The sequence below is a fragment of the Pelophylax lessonae genome (genome assembly GCF_965119305.1).
Source record: "Pelophylax lessonae genome assembly, chromosome: 3".
Classification (NCBI taxonomy): Eukaryota; Metazoa; Chordata; class Amphibia; order Anura; family Ranidae; genus Pelophylax; species Pelophylax lessonae.
In genome coordinates, this window is record NC_138770.1 from 581486633 (window position 1) to 581507768 (window position 21136).

The following is a 21136-nucleotide window of genomic DNA, read 5'->3' on the forward strand; positions in this document are numbered from 1 at the left end:
AGTATGCTGATAGCTAATTCTTTAAAATCTAAGAAGGTAGCTCCTGGATTTTGGGCGGCTAACATTCTTAGTTGGCTCTTTAGATTGTCTGTATTGACGCCTTCAATAAATTGTTCTTTTAGGGTTTTGTCCTGATTCTCTGCCTCACGGGGGTCTACTTGGACAACAGCTCTAAGGGATTCCTGCAAAGATAATGCAAAGTCTCTGAGTGACTCACCAGATTGCTGTTTCTTGCTGAAGAACCTCATCTTGACCTCTGACACGGTTCTGGGTTCAAAGGTGGTGTAGAGACGTTCAAAAATCTGCTCCATGGTCTTTCTCTCTGAGCTTGGCCAAGATTTCACTTCTCTGAGCGCAGCTCCTTCCAATTGCGCAAGAAGAATCTCCATCTGTTGCTCTGGGGATACAGGGTACAATCTGAACACAGCAAGAATTTTTTCTTTAAAGTCCCTTAAAGTATGAATTTCTCCAGAATATCGTGGGAACCAGGGGGCCCCAAAATAATAAGGCATGGTTAAAGGCATTAAGCTTGGTGCTGCAGCAGTTGGTATTGCGCTGGGACCAACTGCAGGGGGTCTGCTGAGGTCAGGCTGCACGTCATCTTCCTGCACAGACATGGTGACAGCAGGTGAATTATAGTTAGGTAAGTCAAATGCGTTTTTAGACACTTTTTGTGCGGCGTTGCTATGGGCGACCGCTGTCTTGCGGGTGTATGGCCCTTTAAGAATTTAATGTCGGCTGAATACAATGCTGCAGCAATGTTGATTTTGGGTCTCTGGCAGAGTTCCTGCTATTAGTGCTGCTTATAGTTAGTAGAGGCAGCTGACAGGTTGCGATTACTGCTCGGAGGATGGCAAGCAATGCGATTATTTTCTCTTCTTTTGCTCGCATGCGAAGTCTGGCGACTTCTGGGGCGTGCACTTGTCACAGTCTCCTCCCAGGATTGACACAGCAAAGGTAAGGCGGGCTGGCCGGACAATTTTGCATAAATGGGTGGCACCAAAATTTCCCGCTATTCAGGGGGTGTCACTAACTTATCCACAGTGATGGCGCAGAAATTTTTAAACAAGAAGGTCTCCGGCAGCCATTTTAAGTGAAAAGAAACAGTCAATTCAAATAGAGCAAGCAGTTTTGTTGACACACCAATGTCTGATTTCCTCTCTTTGGATGCTGCGATTTTTATGCTGATAACTGGGATAACACTTCCATGCGACTTTGAAACAGTTTAAACAGTTCTGTGGCCCCACACAGTGTGCAATAAGTAAACAGTCTCTCAATAAAGCAAAGGGGCTTATTCTGATGCAACAGTCTTTTAGATAAGACGCAGGGGTTAATATCCTGTTCGTGACGCCAAATTTTTATGCGATGAGCCAGAACCGCAGGGGTGACACGTGAGGTGCACGGTGGGCCGATGAGAGACAGTAATAATACAGTTCATCGGTTTACTCACGGTTAGCAGAAAGCCTCCCTGGGCTGGTCGCACAGTGAAGAGGAAGACAGCACGAAATCCTCCGGGGCACGCTCTGTGATAGGGAAATGCCAGCCAAGATGGTGGTTGAGGTGCCCGTGATGACAGGGGTGTTTAGAGTGCTTGTGGTGGCTGGGTCCCTTGGTGGTATTTGTCGTGACGCCAGTACCGTTAATGGTGGTACAACCAGTTGTGATAGCAATAGTGAAGAATGAGGTAGACAGTGGTAGGATACAACTCACAACTTTTACTGTGACTGGTTTTGATTGCAGCATAAACATCCAGATAGAATACAGTCTCTGGGTAAATAGAGGAATTCTGCTGATCCACTGTTAATAGGCTTTAGTAATGCTGGACTCAGGCTGTGGTTCAGTATAATGCTTAATTGTTTGTGATCCCTTTTGAATCCAGTGACATTGGTGAGGTTGCCAGTGGCTAAGAAATCCTTCACCTTTATTCTCAAAGGTCTTGCTGCCGTTTGGTGGCTTTTACCCTTTGATTTTAGCAGTTCCAATTTGTCCCTTCTCTGGACTGACCTTCACTAACCTCTACATGGTGCTTTTCTCCTGTACACTCACTTCCTGAACTGAACACTTGACCACAGATAAACCTGAGCTGGGATAGATATCCCAAAGTGGTGCTATCCCCATCTTGTGGTGGGAAGTATGAAGCACACTTGACCAGCCTATGAACAGGGATTAACAAATGTCAAATGCAAAATGACATGCAATACAGCGATGACAAAGAAATAATACATTTGCAGTTCCCACGTGTCATGAGTGGGACGCTACATAAGTTGATCACTCCTTCCTGCCATTCCATATTAGAAAGAGGGGCTCATACAGCCCCCACTTTCATATGGGATGGCGAAAGGGGGCAAGTTTTAATAAATCCAATATTTAGTCAGCCATTTTCCCTTCATTAAACTGAGGGATTGACCTTTTGACTCCTAAGCCTCCCTGAGACCCTTTCCCGCTCAATTAGCCCGCTCTTTTTGGTATCTGGGGAAATCAGGCTTGGTATCTGGGGAGTTTAGGAGCACCTCTATTTTTATCAGCAAATGGGGTGCCTTCCCGCACTTTTCTCCCGCTCAAACTGCCCGCCAGAAATGGATTTGGGGGCTATTTAAGAGCGGCTCCGGGCTGAAGAGAGCTCAATCTCCTGGCAATCTCCTGGACATCCCATCCCAGCGTTCCCCTCCCCCCCTCCCCTTTTGGTTTGTCGCGGCCATAATTATTATCTGGTTGGGTCACCTCTGCATTGCAGAGGGGGACAAAAGTTTTTGAAGTTTATTGATGGATGGTTTTATTTATCTGGTTATATTTATTGTACAACCTGAGTTGTTTATGACTGGGTTGTGGTTGTAAATTAATGTATATATGTTTTTATTAGTACTGTGTTAAACCAGTAATAAACGGCCGCGGCCTTATTATTTCCAAAAGAAAATGATCTGTCTGTGTTGCCTTATTATTAAATAGAGTGAAGGCCCGTACACACGTACCGATCGTCGGCATACAAACGTCGGTGGACGAAGGATCTGCCGATTGTACGCGTGTTAGTATGGTGCCTCCGACAGATGTCTGTGCACAATCCGCGGACAAAAGTCTTTCGTGCAAACATGAAAATATTTGTATGCCGACACCAGAACGGACGATTGTTCGCCTGTCAGTACACAATTCGGCCGACAGACCGCAGATTTGCAAGACTGGGCATGCTCAGAAAATAGAAAACACAGGGAAAGTTAACCATTACATGACATCACTTCTGCAGTCGGCGGACAAAATTCTTGTGCTGTCCTTGTGCTGTCTTTGCACTTTTCAGCAGACACCGACATCCCGGGGAGAAAAGAGGAACATTTGTAAGCCGACCATCGGTACGTGTGTACGGGGCTTAAGTGTTATTCAGGTAAGATAAGTTGATCACTCCTTCCTGCCATTCCATGTTTAAATGCTTAGACTAATTAGTGCCACAGCTTAATTGGGGTAAATTCCTATTTATTTTATACTGGCTTTGAATTCGGAAATTTAGTAGCTTTACAATTGATTTAAACCTTAGCAATCTGCCACTCACAGTTGTATTGGTTTCCCAATTTTGATGGACCAAACTATTGAAACTGCTGTGGAACTTAGTCACATTAACTACCTCAATACTGGGCACTTAAACCCCCTTCCTTCCCAGACCAATTTTCAGCTTTTAGCGCTGTTGCATTTTGAATGACAATTGCGCGGTCACGCAACACTGCACCTAAACCAAATTTGTGTCATTTTTTCCCCACAAATAGAGCTTTCTTTTGGTGGTATTTGATCACAGCCAGGTTTTTTCTTTTTTGGTGCACAAATAAAAAAATACGGAAAAGTTTGAAAAAAAAAAAAAGTTTTTTTGTTTAGGTTATAAAGTTTTGTAAATAGATACGTTTTTCCTGCACTAATGAGCACTGATGTCGCCACACTGACAGGCACTGATGAGGAGACACTGATGGGGTGGCAATGATGGGGTGGCACTGATAGGATGGCACTGATATGCAGCACTGATGGGCACTGATAGGTAGCACTGATATGCAGCACTGATGGGCACTGATATGTGGCACTGATAGATAGCACTGAGTTGCAGCATTGGTGGGCACTGATAGGCAGCGCTGATGGGCACTGATCGGTGGCACTGAAGGGCACTGATCGGTGGCACTGATGGGCACTGATAGATGGCACTGATGAGCGGCACTGATAGATGGCACTGATGGGCGGCACTGATCGGCACTGATGGGCTGCACTGATGTACACTGATAGGCAGCACTGGTGGGCAATAATGGGCACTGGTGGGCGGCACTGATAGATGGCAATAATGGGCACTGGTGGGCAGCACTGATAGATGGCATTGGTGGGCAGCAGTGATAGGGAGGGCACCACTGGAAGGCTCTCTGAGCCCTGTTTGTCATCCCTGGTGGCCATGGTGGGCATCCCTGGTGGTCATGGGTGGGCATCCCTGGTGGCTCTAGTGGCACCCCCCCTCCCAGGGCTGCACTGGTAATCAATGTTCTGATTACCAGCACAGACCCCCTCCTGTGATCAGTGAGTAATTAGAAATACTCACTGATCCCCCCGGCTGCAGTATCGATCCTCTCTTCTTCTCCTCACTGACAGGATCTGTCGGGAGGAGAAGAGATTGAAGCCGTTACAATGGCTGTGTTTACGTTACATGACAGCTGTGATTGGACACAGCCGTCATGTGATCAGGAGGGCCAATCACAGGGCCCTCCTGCCGCATCTTGTTGCACTGTGTCCGAGGGACACAGGCACATCAAGATCGCGCCGCTGCGCGTGCCCGCGGCGGTGCGATCTCGCTCCTTCTGAAGGACGTTCCGGAACGTCCGATCAGAAGGACGAGACTCCCACCCAGCCGTATATGTACAGTGGCCGGGTGGGAGGTGGTTAAACACCACTCAAATTTCCATTGCAGTACAAGTGCAAGATGATTTTTAATAATATTATTATTATTATTATACAGGATTTATAGTAAAGGAGGGAGGAGGGGTATGGCGCTGCCTTCCTAGGCAGCGCCATACCCCTTTCCCCTCCTTTCTTATACTTATACTTTTCTTATACTTATATAACCTTCGGTTATATTTGAGGGAGGCTGTAGCCATTGTTTATCCTTAGCGCAGAACTTTTCTTTTCAGGATTTATATAGTGCAGTTCTTTACAACGCTAGGGCAGACAGTTCAGTTACAATACAATTCAATACAAGAGGAATCAGAGGGCCCTGCTCATTAAAAGCTTACAATCTAAGAGGGAGGGTCAAGTGATTTAAATGATAATAACTGTTGGGAATGAGCTGATGAAAAAAATAATCTGAAGAGAAAAGTTTTCAGGGATCGCCTAAAAGTGGATAGAGTTGGAGATAGTCGGATAGATTGGGGTAGGGAATTTGAAAGGATGCGAGAGGCTTGGAAACAGTCGTGGAGGCAAGTATGGGAGGAAGATAGAGGAATATGATCCGAAGCAAACACAGTGACATGCCTCCATCCCTACTGGTTAATGCAAACAGAAAACAGAGGTTGTGGGACTTTAAAGCGGAGTTCCACCCTAAAATTATACTTACCTCCATCTTCTTGCTCCGGGTCACCTGAAAAACAAATGGATAATCGCAATTTTTTTTTTTTTTTACTTACCTTGTTTAGAAGAAAATATACTCACCTTACTTCCTCCCCTCGGCGGCCACGGCGATTCGTCACTTCCTGGCTTGCAATGATTCCTGGGAGCTGAACGTCATCGCTCCCAGGAATCAATGTGCCTGCACCGGCCCCGACGTCAGTTCCGGTGTAGGCGCCGTCATACCTTGCTAAACAGCTTCTGGGCATGCCCAGAAGCTGTGCAGGGATGACGCTGCGGAACCGGAAGTGACGGCAGCGTCCGCCGGTCACTCGGCGATTGTCGGTGCAGAGGGAGAAAGGCAGGCGGCTAATGTAAACAAGCCGCCTGTTATTCTCCCCTGTGTATGAATGGTGATCATACGGTTCTACTATGTAGGACCATTGATCATTGTTCATACACCTCAAGCCACAGCCAATCACAGTTAGAATCACGCCCCTAGGGACACACATAACCCTCTCAAAAAAGTTAACCCCTTCACTGCCAGTGTAATTTTACAGTAACAGTGCATATGTATAGCACTGATTACTGTAGAAATGTCACTGGTAACCCCAAAAGTGTCAAAAATGGCAGTACCGCAAAGAAAATCGCAGATCGCCGCCATTACGAGTTAAAAAAAAAACAACAAAAATGACAAAAATCTTTCCCTTTGTTAGTAAACGCGATAACTTTTCCGCAAACCAATCAAAATACGCTTTTTGCTATTTTTTTTACCAAACATATGTAGCATAAAACAAATTGGCCAAAAATGTTAAAAAATTTAGATTTTTACATTTTTTTGGGGGGGAATTTCATATAAAAAAATGTGAAAAATATTGTTATTTTTGCAAAATTGACGCTCTTTTTTTGTTTATAGCGCATGATCAAAAAATCGCACAGGTGATCAAATACCACCAAAAGAAAGCTCTGTTTGTGGGAAAAAAAGGACGTCAAATTCGTTTAGGTACAGCGTCGCACGACTGCGCAATTGTCTGTTAAAGTCACGCAGTGCCGAATTGCAAAACAGGCCCTGGTCAGGAAGGGGGTAAAATCTTCCGGGGTTAAGTGGTTAATGTTCATCTTAAGTTTGTCTCTTGTGCCACTCCGTAGCTTGCATGCTTGAGGTACACCCCTCCCCCTTTTTTTTGTATCAGTCATTGTATGCTGTACTTCAGTGTGACCTGTTGTCTCTCCTAACCTGTATGGAAGAATCGTTCTTTTTACCTGTTGTAACTGCACATTCTACGGATCATACGATGAATATGGTATGGATAATCTCATCAGGGCAATGAGCGCCATGTGCTCCTGAAAACCACATTCATAGCCTTTGCAGCCGTACCAGAATAGTATAAGAAAGTATCCAGCAGCTTGTACAGAGATTGCTGTGTCACAAGACAGATCATAGTGAAGTCTAAAGCCCCGTACACACGTACTGATCGTCGGCTGAACGATCGGCCGTCTTTTGTCCAGGGCTGTCGTGTCTGTTGAAAACTGCAAAAGACTGCACACGAATTTTGTCGGCCAACAACAGCCGACTGCAGAAGTGATGTCATGTGATGGTTAACTTTCCTTGTCTTTTTTCTTTTCTGAGCATGCCCAGTCTTGCTAATCTGCTGTCTGTCGGCCGAAATCTGTACTGACTGGCGAACAATCGGCCGTTCTGGTGACGGCCAACAAATATTTTAAAGTCTGCACGACAGATTCTGTTTGGCCGAAAATGCGCTGTCGGCTGTCGGAAGCATCATACTAACAAGCCTACAATCGGCCGATCGGTCGTCGGCCGAATATTTACGGCCGACGATCGGTACGTGTGTACGGGGCTTAACTGTGTGTATTGTATGAGAAGTCTGCATACAACCCCAGCACAGCTTGTTACAGCTCCACACAGCATACAGACACTCTTCACTGCTACAGCCCAGCCTGTGTACTTCAGGCCATCATGAGTGGAAAGGGCTCATTATGTGATGAAATACCACAGCATGCTCCACATGGAGAAAGCCAGAATGAGGACCCAGAGCCCAGTGCATTGGCTAAATGCTCTGTGAAACCCACTTGGAAGGTTAACCACCTTTCGCCCGCGCTATAGCCGAAAGACGGCTACAGCGCGGGCTCTAATTTCCGGGAGGCCGTCTTTATACGGCCTCCCAGTAACAGGCTCCCCGCGCACTCCCACGAGCGCGCATCGGGGAAAATCTGTGTCGGCCGTGTCCCTTGGACACAGCCAATCACAGCCAATCACAGATCGTGGTGAATGGCCAATCACAGCGGCCATTTACCACGTGATTGGACCGTGCAATGAGAGATGATCTCAAATGTAAACATATGAGATCATCTCTCATCGCCAGCTCTCCTTCCTCACACAGAGACTGCAGTGTGAGGAAGAGGAGAGCCGATCGGCGGTAAGGGGGCACAGAGGAATGTAATCAGGGCACTGATCACCAGTGCCCTGATTACACAAGAGGGGAAAAAAATGCCATAACTGCCCACAGTGCCCACCATCAGTGCCCATAGTGCTGTCAGTCAGTGCCCATCAGTGCCTGTGTTGTAAAATTTTGTCGGACCCGTGAAAAAATCGGACCTCGTCACTTCCGGTGATAGAGCATCACAAAACAGCGGATGGGAGTCGTCCGTGCGCATGCGCAGAAGACATTTTTCGAGGTTTGGCAAAATTATAACAGAGAGCGGACAGCTGATTGAGAGGAGGCGGGGCTGAGGTGCGACGGAGAACGGAGGACACATGCAGAGCTGGCGGAGGAGGCGGGACGGAGGTGCGGCCGTGTAATAAATGCAGGAGTTTAGCGACTCCTTGTTTTATTATCTTTAGCAATTATCGTATTATTTATCCTTAGGATTTCATTACATTTACTATTTATATAATACAAAATAAGAAATACTAAATGTAATGAAATCCTAAGGATAAATAATACGATAATTGCTAAAGATAATAAAACATATTCCGTCCCACCTCAGCCCCGCCTCCTCTCATTCAGCTGCCCGCTATGTGTTATAAGTTTACCAAACCAAGATAATGTCTTATGCGCATGCGCACTTGAGACTCCTATCACCGGAAGTGACGAGGTCCGATTTTTTCACGGGTCCGAGAAAATTTTAGAACACCTGCTCATCTAGGCACTGATGGGCACTGACTAGCAGCACTATGGGCACTGAGTGTGGGCACTGAGGGTGCTGCCCATCAGTGCTCATCAGTGCCACCCGTCAGTGTCCATCAGTGCCACCCATCAGTGTCCATCAGTGCCGCCTCTCAGTGCCCATCAGTGCCGCCCATCAGTGCCGCCTCTCAGTGCCCAGCAGTGCCACCTCTCAGTGCCCAGCAGTGCCACCTCTCAGTGCTCATCAGTGCCGCCTATCAGTGCTCATCAGTGCCGCCTATCTGTGCTCATCAGTGCGGCATATTAGTACCTCCTCATCAGTGCCCATAAGTGCCACCTCATCAGTGCCCATAAATGCCACCTCATTAGTGCCCCTCAGTGCAGCCTATCAGTGCCCATCAGTGCCGCCTCATCAGCGCACATCAGTGAAGGAGAAACATTTATTTATTTTCAAAATTTACTCACAGAAAATAAGAAAAACTTTTTTTCTCTTACGTCCTCCGACAGTCGCCGCCTCCTCTAAGTCATCACAATTGGGTATTGTCCACCTGTCCGTAGGACCAGCTAGGCATATAGACTTAATCAAAAGACAAAAGGCATTAGCATATACACACCCACGGGGGCTGTCCCATCTGGCCAATACCCCCCTGCATCACCACTCCCAACTCAGTTTTAATCTGCCTAGCATCAGGACTAGTTAGGCTTCCCTTGTGCTGGGGCTTTAGTCTCAGCCTTCCTGATCTTTTATTTGATTTTCTTTGAAAATGTCAGTTTTTTTCTCTCACTTTACTAGCTGTTTATTTTGTCAGCTTTAGTGTTAGTTTATTCTTCGGATGAAGATGGATCATGCGGTGCTGGGATTCGGACTGACCGCCCTGGTTCTCCAGGGCACAGAGGGTCAGATGGACCCCCAGGCCGCCATCGAGCGTTCAGCTATGGTTCGCCCTGGCACTAAGAACGACCCATCCCTGTTCGATGCAGGGATGCAGCCGTGAGGTGGCTACCTCACAGGACTCGTCTGCGGTGCTGCAGCGTCATGTCCCTGGCTCACGGCACTCCCTGTCAGGAGAGGACAGAGGTTTATCCGTGCATAGAGGCTCCCCCACGCCATCGGGTACAGGTAAGTACTTTTCTGTGTGGGGCCTCTGTCTGGGGTGGCAGTCTGTGTTGCTGTGTGTCCCCATGTCTGTGCCTGTGTGACTCCCTGTGCGATCCCTGCGGGGTTCGTTTTTGTACAGATATGTCTGTTTGCTGGGGGTCCCTGTCCCTGTGTCACCTTAGGTGCATGTTTGGGGGTACAGCCGTGTGTATGGTGCGGCGACCGCTGCGGACGAAAATTTGCGCGGTCCGCCATGTTTTTTGCTATGCACACTGTGTGGCCCCTCTGGGGCGAGTATACCGCTCGTTTTTTGGCGCCATCCGCCGCCATTTTAGGGGCGGGAGAACGATCGGTTCGGCCGCATGTCGGCGGCCATTTTAGTGAAGCCTCCTATGCTTCCCTATGGGGCAGCCATTTTCCCTGAGGTCTGGCTTATAGCCAGCCCCTCCCAACAGCTTTTCCTCTGCGACAGCACAGGCACAGGTAGCAACGATCTGCGGACTCTGCAGTGTATCCCTCTCAGTCTTCTTCTGCATACTGCTTCTGGCTCAGTTTTTCTTTCTCCTTTGGGGGGGTCTTCATTGCTGTGACAGTAGCGGTGGGCTGCGCACTCCGCAGCGCTATTTAAGGGGACAGTACACTAATTTTTTGCACTGTAATTTTATACTGTATTGAGCCATGGATTCTCGGGAAAGCAAGTTTCCTCCAGCTTTGGTGGGGGGCCCCAGTTCTCCTGTGGCCCCGCTGCGACCTGCTCTGGCTGCTGTAGTTGCGACTTTAGTGGCAAATATGGAAATGCTGATGTCTGAACGGGCTGCGAGAAAACGGCCCAGGCTGTCTCTCTCTTCTGCTTCAGTTGGGGATCTGCCTGATGCTGCTGCTGCTGCGAGCGTGCCCTTTTCAGGGTCCCGCTCATCCCTGGACCCCCCGGGGTCTGTGGGGGGGGCTAAAATGGAGGGTGTTGACACATCCTCCCCAGGGTCCCCTGATGAACGGGCGACCATGGATGAGTTAATTGTTTCTGTAAAAGGAACTTTGCATTTAGAGGATGAGCCCAATCCTCCGGGCGTTGTGTCCTCTTTTGGGACGCACAGAACCCGCAAGTCTGCGCAGGTTTTTCCCTGCCCAGCTGAATTTCATTACACTGTTAATGAAATGTGGCGCACGTTAAAACGTCCGTTCGTGGTGCCTAGTCGGTTCAAATTGTTTTATCCTTTTGCGCCGGCTACGGACTCGCGATGGTATGTGCCTCCACAGGTAGCTCACACTGTGGCCGTGCTGAACAAGGCTACCTTAGTTCCTACTGAGGATACTCCAGTTTTCCGGGATCCCACGGACCGGCGGTTGGAGTCTCTAGCCCGCCATTCCTATACGGTGGCGGGTTCGTTGCTCAAACCCGTTTTCGCGTCCGTTATGGTGGCTCAGGCGGTAGCTGATTGGATCAAGGTGCGTCGTAGCAACCTGGTGTCTGGTGACGTGCCGCCTGCCCGTCTGGAAATGGTGGATCAGATCCACCAAGGAGTCATGTATCTGTGTGCTGCAGCCTTAAATGAGGTCCCCTTGGTGGCTCGCCTCTCGAGTGTCGCGGTGCTTAACCGGCGACTGATATGGCTGAAGAGCTGGTCGGCCGACCAGTCCTCACGGAAAGCTGTTGCTGATTTTCCCTATGTTGGCTCTCGTCTTTTTGGCGAGGCGTTGGATACCCTGGTAAAAGGCGTCACGGGGGGCAAGAGCACTATGCTGCCCCAGAACCCGAAGAACAAGTCCTTCCGAGGTAAGCGGGGTTCTGCGCCTAGGTCTCATCAGGGGTCCTTTCGTGCCTTTCGGAACCAATCCAAGGGTAAGCCTTTCAAGGCCCAGGGCAACCAGAAGAAGCCCTGGGCGGGTAAGCAGAAGGCCGGCAATGCCGGCTCGGCGGGACACTCCGCCTCTGCCTAAAGGGGCGCCCTCACCCGTTTCTGGGGTGGGGGGGCGTTTGCGCGGTTTCCTCCAACCTTGGCTGCTCCGGATATCGGACAGGTGGGTCCAGGAAATCGTTCGATCAGGATACAAGATCGAATTCCTTTCAAGGCCGGCAGACAGATTCTTTCCCTCCAATCTCCATCTGCTTCCGGGGCATCTGCAGGATTTGCATCGGGCGGTGCAGGACCTGCTTGCTCAGGGAGTGGTTGTCCCTGTGCCTCATCGGGACAGGTTTCGGGGTTTTTATTCGAATCTGTTCACTATGCCCAGGAAGGAGGGCAAAGTGCGTCCTCTTCTGGACCTGAAAGCGCTGAACCGCTTTGTGCGTGTTCGAAAGTTTCGAATGGAGTCTCTCCGTTCGGTTGTGGCCTCCTTGAGTCCGGGAGAATTCCTGGCTTCGATAGATCGGAAGGATGCGTACCTGCACGTCCCCATTTTCGAGGGTCATCAGCGGTACCTTCGGTTTGCTATTGCAGAGGACCACTACCGGTTTGTGGCGTTACCTTTTGGTCTCGCTTCGGCACCAAGGGTGTTTACCAAGGTGTTGGCGCCGGTCCTGGGCCTGCTACGGGCCCAGGGCATTGCGGTCCTGGGGTACCTGGACGATCTGCTTCTGAGATGGAGAGCCAGCCAGGACCTTGTGCGCGATCTGTCCATCATGGTACAGACGCTCCAGGAGTTCGGATGGACCATCAACGTTCAGAAATCAGCGTTGTCTCCGTCGCTTCGCCTTCCCTATCTGGGAATGGTTCTGGACTCTGCTCAGGCAAAGGCATTCTTGCCGGAGGATAAGCTCCGGACTTTGCGGGACGAACTCAGGTCCCTCAGGGACAATCCGTCCTCTTCACTCAGGACCTGCATGCGGGGCCTGGGGTTGATGGTGTCGGCCTTCGAGGCGATTCCCTTTGCCCAGTTCCACACGCGGGCTCTCCAGACGGAGATCCTGGCCAGGTGGGACAGACTTCCTCAGTCCTTGGATCTGGATGTCTCCTTGAGTCGCCAGACCAGATTGGCTCTTCTGTGGTGGATCCAGTCCACGGCGGTGGCGGAAGGCAAGTCCTTCCGCCCTGTGGTGTGGACAGTGGTTACCACGGACGCCAGCCTGTCGGGCTGGAGTGGAGTCCTGGGCAACCTATCTGCCCAGGGCACTTGGTCGGAGGTGGAATCCTCCCTCCCGATAAATGTACTGGAACTGAGAGCGATACATTCCGGGTGTGGAAAATTGGCAGGCCGACTATCTGAGCCGCCAAGCCCTGGACCAGGGGGAATGGTCCCTTCACCCGGAGGTCTTTCAGATGCTGTGTGCGAATTGGGGATCCCCAGATGTGGATCTGTTCGCATCCCGGCTAAACCGAAAGGTGGACAGCTTCGTGGCAAGAACGCGCGATCCGTTGGCGGACGCCTCGGATGCGTTGGTGGCCCCTTGGCATCAGTATCGTCTGCTGTACGCCTTTCCTCTGATTCAGTTGCTATCCCGGTTCCTTTGCAGATTGGCCTCGGAACCGCACATGGTGATTCTGGTGGCACCGGACTAGCCTCGCCGGTCCTGGTACGCCGACGTTGTTCGCCTGGCAGTGGCACCTTCGTAGCGCCTGCCTCTGCGGGAAGATCTCCTGTCTCAAGGTCCGATCTTCCATCCTGCTTTACAGTCGCTGGCTTTAACGGCCTGGCTGTTGAGACCCAGGTCTTGAAGGACAAGGGTCTATCCTCTGAGGTTATCCCTACCTTGATCAAGGCTAGGAAATCTTCCTCTGGTAAGATCTATTACCGTACCTGGAAGGCCTACTTCACCTGGTGTGAGTCCAGGGGGTTTTCCCCTCGTTCTTACTCGGTGTCGAGAATCTTGGCTTTCCTCCAGTCTGGAGTGGATCAGCGCCTGACGCTGGCCACAATAAAGGGCCAGGTGTCAGCACCGGCGGTCCTTTTCCAACGCCCTGTGGCGTCTCATTCCTTGGTGCGCACATTCATTCAAGGTGTGCGACATTTGGCTCCTCCCAGAAAGGAGCCTTTACCTCCATGGGACCTGAACTTGGTCCTGTCCGCGTTGCAGCGGGCTCCCTTTGAAAATATCAGGGAGATGTCGTTGCCTCTGCTGTCGAAGAAAGTTGCTTTTCTTGTTGCCATCACTTCGGCTCGCAGAGTGTCGGAGCTGGCGGCATTGTCTTGCCGCTCCCCTTACTTGATAATTCACAGGGATAAGGTGGTTTTGCGACCACCCCCATCCTTCCTTCCCAAGGTGATCTTGGATTATCACCTTAATGAGGACATTGTCCTGCCTTCGCTTTGTACGAAGCCAAAACATCCAAAGGAGATTGCCTTGCATTCCTTGGATGTTGTCAGGGCGATCAGGGTTTACCTGTCGTCTACGGAGTCCTTTCGGAAGACGGATTCCCTCTTTGTCCTTCCTGAGGGACCTCGGAAGGGCATGGCTGCGTCCGCAGCGTTATTGCCAAATGGATCAGACAGACCATTGAACAGGCTTACACCTTGAAGGAACGGGTTCCGCCCTTCCCTGTTAAGGCGCACTCTACCAGGTCTTTGAGTACTTCCTGGGCCTATTGGCATCGGGCCTCGGTGGCCCAGGTGTGCAAGGCGGCAACTTGGTCGTCGGTGCACACGTTTTCCAAGTTCTACAAAGTAGACATCCTGGCATCAGCTGATGCTTCTTTTGGCCGCAAAGTTCTCAGTGCGGCTGTGCCATGATGGACCCTTGAGTTTTTTTCTCTGGGTCCCTGGCTGTTGGCATTTGCTTTCCTGGGCTGTTGCTCCTGTTGAGCATGTTTTTTTCTCTGTTGCCCAGTTGGTTCTTACAGTGAATGTAAGATTCCTTTCTCTGATGTGGGTACTGCGTTGCCTTTTCTACGGTTGCGTCTCCCACCCCTCATGTCTATACTGCTTTGGGACATCCCAATTGTGATGACTTAGAGGAGGCGGCGACTGTCGGAGGACGTAAGAGAAAACTGAATTTTTGTAAAATCTTACCTGTAAAATTCCTTTCTCTGAGTCCTCCGACAGTCGCCGCCCCCGCCCCTCTTTTGTGGGGTTCTTATTACCTACTGCTATGCTACCAAACTGAGTTGGGAGTGGTGATGCAGGGGGGGTATTGGCCAGATGGGACAGCCCCCGTGGGTGTGTATATGCTAATGCCTTTTGTCTTTTGACTAAGTCTATATGCCTAGCTGGTCCTACGGACAGGTGGACAATACCCAATTGTGATGACTTAGAGGAGGCGGCGACTGTCGGAGGACTCAGAGAAAGGAATTTTACAGGTAAGATTTTACAAAAATTCTGTTTTTTTTTCCAAATTTTCTGTCTTTTTTTCTTTTTTTTTTTGTAAGAAATAAAAAACCCAGAGGTTATTAAATACCACCAAAAGAAAGCTCTATTTGTGTGAAAAAAAATGAAAAAAATTTCATATGGGTGCAGTGTAGCATGACCGCGCAATTGTCATTCAAAGCGTGAGAGCGCTGAAAGCTGAAAATTGGCCTGGGCAGGAAGGGGGTAAAAGTGCCCAGTAGGCAAGTGGTTAAAGAGAACTATGAATCCATGATAGCTGAACTATCAACCAGTTTGAAGCAGATTTGAGATAAAATCCTCACCCACATTGATGTGATTTCATGTCCCAGCCATGAGGTACTGCAACTAGAGGGCGCCATAAAGCATCTCTATGCTTCATATGAACTGTACCAGGCTGCAAGAAATAAATACAAAACCATTCTGCAAAGCATTAACACTGAGGAGTCCTTAGAGCAACTTAACAATGTCCAGCTTCTTAGAGTGGAAAGAGAAAGCTTTATTCAGTGAACTAAAGCAAAGGCAGAAGCAAAATTAATGCTGCCACAGGACACTGTATCTCACAGATCCGTATCCACCAGACATTCTAAATGTTCCTCTAGATCCTGAAGTTCAAGGCACTCAATGCTTAGTGAACAGCTTATAAATGCCTGCGTCAAAGCAGAGGCTATCAAAGTACAGGCTGCACATGCAAAAAAGAGAGCAGACTTGGAGGCTGCAGCAATGGAAGCTGAGGCAACATGTCAAAGGGCAGCGATGGAAGCTGAGGCAATACGCCAAAGGGCAGCAATGGAAGCTGAGTCAACACGTCAAAGGGCAGCAATGGAAGCTCAGACAGCACGTCTAAGGGCAGCAATTGAAGCTTAAAAGGAACAGAATATAAGAAAAAATCCGCGCTTAGGATATAAGTGTAAAAAAACTAGGACGTATGCTGGCTGCAGCCCTCCTCTAAAACTATAATCCAGGGATATATAGTTAAATAGAAACAGTAAAATGGGAGGTAGATGGCGCTGCCTGCATGAACAGCTATGTATAATAAATATAAATGTACAATCCTAATAGGCAGAATAAATAAGATCTTAAATAAAGTGCTATATCAATAAAATTCATATGAAATAAAGTGAATAAGTGCAAAGATGGGCTGGGACCCTTATCCAAAAGTGCTCAAGTGACTGTGCAAGGAAGAAATAGCAACTCAAATATGCAGTGACAAATAGGAGAAGAAAAAAATTGATATAACCAATCAGGTAGTGAACAGTGTAGTAAAAACGCACTGGTACAGAAAATCACATATAAAGTGCTATAAAGATAATTATAATAAGCAGGTAGGCCCAATTATGCTGCTGTTTTATCCGGCATTAGGTTCTGTATGCAATGCTGTCTTCCTTGAATTGAACCCTGCCTGGTAAAAGCATACGTTATTTGTTTTTAATTTGACCGCTGACAAAAGTTTTTTTCTACCCGGCAACAATGTGCGTCAGATAAGGGCACAATTGGCCGCTTTTCGTGCATTTTTTCTATTGGCTGGCTAGAGGTTGCCTGGTTACCTTTTGCTATATATGGGCGGAGATAACGTGATGACGCTACTCCTGATGACGTCGGACAGACGAAACGCGTAGAGCGTCATTGCATCACATTCGCCTTCGTGGAACGCACATCCGGTTGGGTGGAGCGCACCGCGTCCTGGAAGTGCGCCACCGCTACAAGCATTACTGCACCTTATATTGCCGTTTTTATATCGTCTTATGTGAGTATTATTCTAATAAAATTTTGGATTTACACCGACGATATTACACTATGTGAGCCCCTTCTTTCCTCATATACACCATTGGAATATTTCTGGACCTTGAGAGAGTGTGATCTTTAGAGGGACTGGATTCGGGCAGATTACAGGTTCCATCCATAGGGATACCACCCAGTTTTGACCAGACCACCCAGGGAGACCGAGGGTTTGGATCTGAGGAGCAGAACAGCCGATTACTACCCACAGTCTTGTTACCCCTGTAGGGGTAGTTACCTCTGGTAAGTGCAGTCCTGGGAGTGCGGGGAGCACCGATTGACCACCATACTTTACTAAGCACTCCTGAGGAATTTTTTTTAAGGCACCTGCACCGAAGTCACTCTGGTTGTGATACATGCATTACTCTTGGCATTGAAGCAAATTTTCGGTATTTGGGAACATTACAAGGATATCTGTCCTACATCTGGTTGTTGCATGTACTTTGGACATTTTTTTCCTCTGAGGAATCTGTGTTGTGGGATTTTGGGTATTTGGGACCCCCATCTGCTATAGCATCTGTGCATTTGGAACTTAAATCGCATTGTTTAGAGCATCTGTGCTTTTAGAATTTTTATGGAACTTTTTACAGCATCTGTGTGTTTGGGATTTTAAAATCATTATATTTTTCTCAGTCACTTTATCACAGTTTTAGTATTTTTACACATGTATATTAATCTATTCAGCATCTGTGTATTCTATTGAGCACTTTATCACACTTTTTTGCACAATCCAGCACTTTGGAAGAGTAGTTTGGTGTGCATGCGATTTTGGTGAATCGCATCGTATACAATATACTTTTTTGTATTTGTTGCACGCCCTTTCGGGCCTACCTGCTCATTATAATTATCTTTATAGCACTTTATATGTGATTTTATGTACCAGTGCGTTTTTACTACCGTTTTACACTACCTGATTGGTTATATCAATTTTTTTCTTCTCCTATTTGTCACTGCATATTTGAGTTGCATCTACAACTCTTTCACTTTTTCTATTTTAAGGAAGTTGAGCCTATTTCTGGGGCTATTCCTTCCTTGCACAGTCACTTGAGCACTTTTGGATAAGGGTCCCAGCCCATCTTTGCACTTATTCACTTTATTTCATATGAATTTTATTGATATAGCACTTTATTTAAGATCTTATTTATTCTGCCTATTAGGATTGTACATTTATATTTATTATACATAGCTGTTCATGCAGGCAGCGCCATCTACCTCCCATTTTACTGTTTTTTTAAAGGAACAGAGCAACTACGAGGCAGCTGCAGCAAAACTAAAGATTTTGGAACAAGCCATCGGTGCAGATGAAAATGCTAGTGAAAAGGTCAGCGTCAAGGCAGATGTGGAAGATCCTGTCAAACGCACTAAGAACTATGTTCTAAAGCACAGCAGTAAACACTCAATTGCCTCCAACGCAAAGACTTCACCACATCACCAGGTAAAAGCTGTTCCAGCAACTTCCTACATGCATAACCACCCCATTGCATCTCCCAACTGTCATGCTGATTCTGCATATGTCACAGAACGGCACACTATTCTGCAAGCAAGTCACCAACCTCCTGCTAACCGTACCGTTCCTGACTTTAACCCAACAACTCAGCTGAATGCCCTTGCTGCACCATACCTTCCCACGTCTTTTTTACAACGATACCATAAACAAAACAATCCGCAACATTCAACCAGCAACCTCCTACATAAAGTTAGAGGCAACTGATACAGCAGAGTTCATAAATAGAGATGGCCTTGCGGTTCGCCCAGCGGCCGGTTTGTTCGCAATTCGCCATTTCGAACATATGGTGTTGTTTGCGGCGGCCATATTAGCTTACAATGGGGAGAACTTTGACCCATGACACATCCATCAGGTGGAACAGGACAGCCAATTGAGACATTTCAGCACATGGACATACCCCCTACCTTATAAATAGACCTGAGCTGGCTGCCATTTTACATTCTGCTTTTTATCAGTGTAGGGAGAGGTTTGCTGTGTGCAGCAGGGACAGATTGTCAGTGACACAGATCGCTCTGTTATAGGTCCACAAAAGTCCTTTTAAGGACTGGTATTTGGTATAGGTGTACTATCTATATTGTCTCTTTTGTCAGTGTAGGGAGAGGTTTGCTGTGAGGAGCAGGGACAGATTGTCAGTGACACAGATCGCTCTGTTATAGGTCCACAAAAGTCCTTTCAAGGACTGTTATTTGGTATAGGTGTACTATTCTTTGGTGTGCATTATATAGGGGTGTAATACACTTATAATATGCTTTCTAATATAGAAAGCATATTATTGTGGATTTGTATTGTGCACTGTGCAGCATTGTGACTGGTGTGGTGAGCATTTCTGCAGAAATACTACAACTGCAAAGAGTGACAAAAGCACTTGTAAAAAAATATTATAACTGGTGTGTTAGACCAGTGCCCCCCCCCCCTAAACGACAGATTAAAGCGGGGTGTTAACAGTGATAACAGTGTATTTGTGTCCTTCAAAAATATTGCCTATTTTGCTGTGTTAACTCTGCTACACACAGTGACAATCTTACTGGCCAATTTTTTGTATACAGTAACTGTTGTGATAGACCAGTGGCCCCCCAAAACCACAGATTGAAGCGGGGTGTTATATACCTTCTTCCACATATACTGTGCTTCTCTAGAGACTTTTGTCACAGGGTAATTTTAAAAATGACAGGCAGAGGAAGAGGCAGGCCCTTACTCAGGGGTGGTAGGGGTAGGGCAGGAGCAGTAGGCCGGAGCCAAAGTGTGAAGTTTCAGAAGGTGCGTTCGATTACATCAAAGGACGCACCAGACTTGGTTGAGTGGCTCACTCAGCCTTCCTCTTCTGCACTCTCCTCATCCTCTCTATGTGCACCCTCTTCACTCTCTGCTGTGTGCACCCCCAAAGACACCAACACCACCACCACCACCACCATATACCCTCCACTTGAGTCACTGGAATTATTTTCCGATCCATCACAAGACATTTGCGATGCGCAGCCATTCCTGGCATCGGATCAGGAAGAGGAGGTAGCAACAGCCGCCACCCAGCAGTCTGACGACAGTTCAGAGGGAGAGATGGATCAGCAGATAGGGAGGAGAAGCAGGCGGAACTTACATTGCATAGGAGGGACAAAGCAGACTGCTAATGTATCAGGAGCGAGCCATCAACCATGTACAGTCACATCTGGCGCTCCTAGGACGCCGGTACATGGCTCCGCAGTGTGGGCTTTTTTTAATGTGTCCGCTGCTGACAATAGTGTTGCCATCTGCAGCCTTTGCAGTCAACACATAAGTCGTGGTAAGCCTAACACTCACCTAGGGATGACCGCCTTAAGAAGGCACCTGGACTCCCATCACCGAGCCCAGTGGGAGCAACGCCGTCAGAGCCCACAAAGCCACACTCCAGGCTCTCACCGTCCAGCCTCTTCTCCTTTTCCTCTCTCCTCACAATTGTCCTCCACTCCACCTTCCATCATGCCGTCCTCACGTTGTTGTTGGAAAAAGGCAGGCTTCCGTGGCCCAAATGTTGGAGCGGAAAAAAATGATGACGCCGGATAACCCTCTTGCCCAACGGTTGACTGCTGGCTTGTCGGAACTCATAGCCCGCCAACTACTGCCATATCAACTGGTGGACTCAGAGGCCTTTCGGAAATTTATGGCCATTGGAACACCACAATGGAAGGTCCCAGGAAGGAAATATTTCTCACAGAAGGGCATTCCAGAGCTGTATGGCCATGTTCAGTGGCAAGTGAATGTATCTCTGGCACACAGTGTCGGTGCCAAGATACATCTAACCACAGACATGTGGTCTAGCAAACATGGGCAGGGAAGGTATATAACTTTTACTGCCCACTGGGTGAACTTTTTGACGGCTGTCAAGCATGAAACCCATGGCACCCGTGTAGATTTGTTTTTACCGCCACGGAATGCATGCAGGCCTGCCTCTTCTTTTCCTCCTCCAACTCCATCCTCCCTCTCCTCCTCGGCTGACTCCTCCTTTTCTGCTGCTACCGTCTCTTCTGCTGCGCCGCCCAAGATCCCCAGAACCTATTCCACATGCCAAGTGAGACATTGCCATGCTGTGCTGCGTCTATTGTGCCTGGAAGCCAAGAGCCACACTGGTCCTGCACTCCTTTCAGCTTTGCGTTCACAGGCAGATCAGTGGCTGACACCGCTCGATTTGACAGTTGGTAAAGAGGTGTGTGACAACGGTGCCAATCTACTGAGCGCACTGAAACAGGGCAAAATTACACACGTGCCATGCATGGCACACGTCCTTGGTCATGCAGCGATTCGTTGCCAAATACCCTGGGG